The 6,308-nt window shown below is 44.0% G+C and overlaps 1 long non-coding RNA gene across 1 annotated transcript; it reads left to right on the forward strand.

Moving 5' to 3' along the window:
• The first annotated feature begins 1,555 nt into the window (after positions 1-1,555).
• On the forward strand, positions 1,556-5,792 carry LOC309351400. The gene is made up of 4 exons (XR_014160827.1): positions 1,556-1,905; positions 3,225-3,347; positions 3,632-3,753; positions 5,186-5,792. It is a non-coding gene; the product is annotated as an uncharacterized lncRNA (long non-coding RNA).
• Positions 5,793-6,308: the final 516 nt, after the last annotated feature.

Below are 6,308 nucleotides of genomic sequence, written 5' to 3' on the forward strand. Positions count from 1 at the left end.
TATGTTTATCCTGGAAGAGAGGAGATATGATCTCCACCTTCAAATATCTGATGGGCTGTCACATGGAAGATGCAGCAAGATGGCTTTCTCCTGCTCCAGAGGGTGGGACTGGAACCAGTGGCTTCAAGTTACAAGAAAGGAGATTCTGACTCAACCTCAGGAATAACTTTCAGACAGTAAGCTGTCCGACAGTGGAAAATACTCCCTCAGGAAGTTGTGGACTCTCCTTCCTTGGAGGTTTTTAAACAGAGGTTGGATGGTCACCTGTCATGGATGCTTTAATTGAGATTTAGTTGTATTGCAAGGGGTTGGATTAGATGATCCTCAGGCTCCTTTCCAGTTCTGCAATTCTATGAATCAACAGAGGCTGCCTTATACTGAGTCAGTCCCTTTGACCATCTAACTCAGTATTGCCAGGTTTCCTTCTGTGAAATGAGTACATTTTTGGTGCCATGAGAGTTTCAAACTCTGCTCCCTCCCAATGCCAATAGTTTTTTTTGGGGGGGGGGGGCTGACCTACGTGCTTCAATATCCACCAGTCCCAGTTTCAGGTTTGGGGGGAACTGTGACGTGCCCTCAGGAGGGCTCCTGTTCTGCCTCACCCGCATTCTAAGGCTTGAGAGTGTCAGGACTGCATGCAGGAGTCAGGCCCTGTGACTGGTAAGGTTCTCAGGACTGGGGCTTTCCTAAGTTTGTTCTGAAGAGGCAAGGCGCGGCCACACAGGTGAGGCCGATTGGTAACTCACAGCACCTGGTGGCAAGAGCCGGGAAGGGATATAAGGTCAGCATTTCCCTTTGGCTGTTTGCCACAGCAACATGCTTTCTGCCTTGCCGCGTTTGGTTTCTTGACTTCTTGCTTCCTGACCCTCAGACCTTTGACTCCTTGACTCCCAGCTCTATGACCCTCAGACCCTTCGCTTCCGGACTCCTGGCTTCCTGACTCCCGTTCCTGCTCCCACCCTGAGGTCTTGCCCCCAGTCCCGATGTCCTCCTCCAGGACTTTGACTGCCCATAAAGCGGACCGTGACAGAGAGCGAGTGTTGGTGTCCAGAGGCAGCCAACACTTCTTTTCCCTTGCCTGTCCTCACCTTTTAGGCCTGACAGTGAGGATGAGGCCTGTGAAGCCCCATTCACATTGCGTAGAGGGAGAGAGAGGGCAGCAGTTGCTGCTCTTTGGACTGGTATCTGAACAAGTGGAGATGGAACGGCAATTGCTGTCTGCCCACTGATCGTGGACAGGAGAGGACTGCATGTGGAATGGGTGGGAGTTGAGGAGGTGGAGACATAGCACAGGTACTTGAACCAGGACCCAGCCTGTACCACTGCTGATTGGGGCAGTTGCTGTTTCTCAGTTGTAGCTTGGCAGGGATCAGTTCTGGCAGACCCTCCTAAGGCACTGGGACCTTAGGATAAAAAGAAGAGCCCGATTAGATCAGGCCAGAAGACCACCTAGTCCAGTGGCCAACCAGAAGCCCACAAGCAGACCTGAGTGCAATAGCTCTCACCCCTCCCCTGCAATAGCCTTATTCTCCATGAATTTGTCTCTTTCAAAGCCATCGAAGTTTATGCTCATCTCTTGTCGCCGCTGTCCAACAGTGCCAACTCCTGATGCCAGTCCTGGTATTCATTTCCCATTTTGTCTCAAAGCTCATTTGACTTTCAAATGACTTTCAAGACAAAGATCGAGAGGGCAGCTGAGCATGTGGGAAGAGAACAGCGAGTAACTGTTAGCTCTCCCTTCATTTACAGGTATAATGATATGCTATCTTGCATCTGCAATTAACCTAAGCTTTAAACTCTTATCGGGCAGAGGGGGCAATAGAGGCTTCTCATCTACAGTGAACTGAGTCTGCCGTGAGCCAGGAAGTTGCCGCAAGGACAACTTTTGGACAGACACAGAAAATGGTAATGTTGCATCTCAAACCATGTCTATTCAAAAGCAGTTTGGTCGTTTTTAGTTTAGACAAAAGACAAGTAAGAAGTGACATGATAAAAGCTTGTAAAATTTGCAGAGCATGGAGAAAATGAATAGAAAAGCTTTTTTTAAAGAAAAAAACATTTTTTAAAAAAACATATTTTTATTAAAGATTTCTTTACAAAAATATGTACATTGTCTCTTTTTTCAAGTTGTGTTTTCTACAGATCAGTTTCATTTGTTGTGAGACATTAATGTTACATACAGTGTTAGGTTAGGGTGTGGTTGGTTGTCTTTGGTTGGCTGTAGTGAGATTTGATTTTGTGTGTGAGCAGTGTGTGTGTGTGTGTGTGTGTGTGTGTGTGTGTGTGTGTTTGAATCAGGTTAGCCAGATTGATTTGTATGTGGTCGGCGGATTCTTGTTGTTGTTGTCTTGATAGAAAAGCTTTTCTCCCTCTCATAATAGCTCAGTTGGTTAGAATGCAGCACTGGTAACACCAAGGTTGCAGGTTTGATCCCCGTATGGGACAGCTGCATATTTATGCATTGCAGAAGGTTGAATGAGATGATCCTCCGGGTTCCCTCGAACACTACAATTCTATGAGAATTCGGGGACATCCAAGCTGAATGTTGGAAGGTCCAGGACGGATAAAAGAAAGCACTTCTTTACACATTGCTTAGCTAAACTATGGAACTTGCTCCCACGGGAGGCAGCGATGGCCACCAACCAAGATAGTATAAAAGAGGATTAGACAAATTCATGGAGGAGAAGGCTGTCAATAGCTACTAACCACAATGGCTATGTTCTGCCTCCATGGTCTGAGGCAGTGATGCTTCAGAGTACCAGTTACTGGAAAAACAGGAGGAGAGAATGTATTGTGCTCAGGTCCTGCTTCAGGGTTTGCCAAAGCCATCTGGGTGGGCACTGTGAGAAGATGCTGGACTAGATGGGCCATTGGCCTAACCCAGCAGGCTCTCTTTATGATGTTAAATTTTTATGTCCTATTAAATTCAATGGGCCTTACTCCAAGGTACATGGGGTTAGGATGGCAGCCCTTAGAATCATATCCATGGAGCATAAAGAGCAACTAGGTGGACATGCTGAGTTTGCAGAGACTTTGAAAACGTTCTCCCTTTTTTCTTTTAGCTGGACAAATGTTAAACTCTAGCAGCAGCAGCAGCCCTGTGAAAAGGAAAGCTATTGAACAGGGAGAACAGGAAGACGCTGGCTTATCTGAAGCTGGGTATGAAATGTTATTTCAGGGCAGTGCTAGCAAATTCCTATTATATTTCTCCCCCTCCCTGTCAGCTAATCCTTGGAGATAGAATGATGAAGCTGCTGCACTGAAGGGAGACATCTCCAATTAGAGGTGGAAACAAGAAAAGGGCAAAAGGGGAGAAAGGAAAACAGGAAGATTATTTTGGAAGCAAGGTACTGAACCGAAGCTTATTAAATAGACTGTCATTTTTATCTATCCCATTAACACATTCAGCTGGGGATGGATCCGTCCGCCGGAGAGTCTTCTGGATCTCTTTGCCAAAAGGGCTCTGGTGCTTGGATTTACTTGCAGCAACTACTGGTTGCATCAGATCCTGCAGTTGTGAATTTTGCTTTTTCATGGTAACTGTCTGTCCTCATCTTCAGGGTTCACCCAAACAAAGCCCCATTGGTCTTGAGCGCCATGCGGTTATTTGATTTCTTGCTTTGATTCACAGAATTGCAGAATTGGTGGGAGTCTAGTGGGACATGTAGGAGGAAATCCAGAGCATTCCCAGCTGATGTGAACTCAACCTTTGCTTGCAGAGCTCCAGCAAAGGTGAAGCCACCAGCTTTCTGGGTAACTGATTTGATGAGTCATACCTCTTTAGTCTTACTCAGTTTCCCATCCTTTCCTTCCTCTATTAGCGGCTATCGCATTTTATCCTTTCAACAGCCTCTTGAGTTAATTTAGGTAAAGGAAAAGGACCCCTGGACGATTAAATCCAGTTAAAGGTGACTATGGGGTTGCTATGCTCATCTCACTTTCAGGCCAAGGGCGCTGGTGTTTGTTCACAGACAGCTTTCCGGGTCATGTGGCAAGCATGACTAAACGGCTTCTGGTGCTACGGGACACCATGACAGAAACCAGAGTGATCAGAAACACCATTCACCTTCCCGCCACAGTGGTACCTATTTATCTACTTGCACTGGTGTGCTTTCAAACTACTAGATTGGCAGGAGCTGGGACAGAGCAATGGGAGCTTACCCCATTGTGCGGATTCAAACCACCAGCCTTCCGATTGGTAAGCCCAAGAGGCTCAGTACACTTAAAATACCCCCCCCCCATTTAACAGTCATGGCTTCCCCCAAAGAATCTTGGGAACTGTAATTGGTTAAGGGTGTTGGAAATTCTAGCTCTCTGAGGGGATCCCCTAACAACCTTGCCCCTCCCCCCTCAGCAGTTGCAACTATCTGGGATCAGGCAGAAGGATTTCCAGGTCAATAGTGTTTGTCATTAGCATGGGGATTGTGTGGAAGATCAGCTGTGTGTCAGCAAGTCAGGAGGTTAAAGAGCTACGAAGATTGTGTACAAGCAAATCAATATTGTGGCTTAATCAAGTGGCACTACAGAAGAAGCAGAATAGGTTAAAACTACACAAACATGGCAACATGGCTTAGTTTCCTGTCATTCCAATGAACAGTGTGTGCTTCATCCCCCCCCCCCCGAAAGAGACAGATGCAGTTTTGAACCCAACCATGCTTACTTTGCAGGCATCTGAATAGGACAACAGTTTTTATATAATGTAAATCACTACATTTCCACATCAGTTTGGTATGTGATATTTTAGGAAAAGCCCTCATAAAATTTTGTCAGCTTTTTAGTGTGCATTTCACCTGAAATACACATTCTTGCAAGTAAATTCTCCGTAACATAATGCATATTTGTATGTTATTTTCATTAATATATACATTCATTCATATAATGCATACATTTCTCTAATACTGTATATGCATTTTTGCCAATTTTGTGGGGTGGGGCAACGACACTGCAAAATTTCCAGAAGTGCAAATTTCAAAGGATAGCTGTGTTTTGGTTTGCGTATTGTTTCAGGAGGTGCAAACTGGGCAGTTCCGCATGAAAAGGCGGACTGAGCCAAATTTTTGTTCCTCTCTGGGAGCAGGCATTGTCATTTCCTGAACTGCCAGCAGTAAACTGTTTACACCTATAGGCCTTCATGAATAATGAACAGTAGTGATTAACATTGCTCTTCTCTATGTTTTGCTCACAGGCTACACTGTTTTCCAGAGCCGTGGCAAATGAGAGTGCGACATGTCATTACAATACATTAACAGGGGTGATTGTTGGCCCCGATCTGCTTTCAACAAAGAGTTGGCCTTTAGTTACTTCCAGCAGGCACTGGCAATTACTGAATTTTTAATACCCAAATTCCCAGATTTCACTTTAAATGGCATTTCGGGCCACGACAGTGCCGAAAATGGATTGCCATGCTGTAAATTCATTGAGAGGAGAAATACTGTAAGAAAATGGGTCACTGTGAATATATATACTCAAATCAAAATACAGCGAAAGGTATAACCTGACTTTCAGGCAACTCTTGAGGATTTTTTAAAATAAAAAATTCGGATTAGTTAGCTAACCACTTTAATTACTATTTGCATAGTTTTTGTTTTAACTATTGTACATCAGGCAGATATTTTATGATATGGCAGCAGAGAAATACGTTAAAAATATATCAATAAATAATAGCTTAGAGTAGACCCTAACTCATCTGGAAGTAGCTTTAGTTAGTATTTTCTCTTTGTTTTTCTCATCCTTGACTTACCTTATTTGTCTTCCTCCTCTTACTCTTTTCCTTAAAATTAGATGTTAAAGCTCTTCCATTTTTTTAAAAAAAATAAATATGTTTTACTTATATATTCAGTATTGTAAAATTTATATTTGCGCTATTCCCCCCCTTTTGTATACCTATGTCAGTGGTGTGCCTTTTTGTTTTGCTTTGTTGTCTTTTCCTTTTAAAAGATGTATACCCACTGAATCAAAAATGAGCAATTAAATGACTTTTTAAAAAAGAGAAAGATTAGACTTGAGAAACACCCACCCACAAATTGTTGGTCACAGGGGGAGCACTTCTGCACTTTACAACACAAATATGCACATAGCCTTTTAAAAAGAAAAAGGGAGAAGTTGTTCCCATCTCCTGCATCAGTTGATTGCATCCCTGGAATTGTGGAAGGACTGCCATTCATGCAATGAGATCTCCATTGCAATGCCCCTCCTCTAAAAATCTGCCCTAGAGGGCTGAGGGAGAGAAACCTCAGAGCCATTTTAGTTGCTTGGGCACACAGGGGGAGGGGAGAAGAAAGTCCATTGCATTGAGTGGAGGTCCTTCC

Source organism: Podarcis erhardii, assembly GCF_964252035.2.
Source record: "Podarcis erhardii genome assembly, chromosome: 10".
NCBI classification, from domain to species: Eukaryota; Metazoa; Chordata; class Lepidosauria; order Squamata; family Lacertidae; genus Podarcis; species Podarcis erhardii.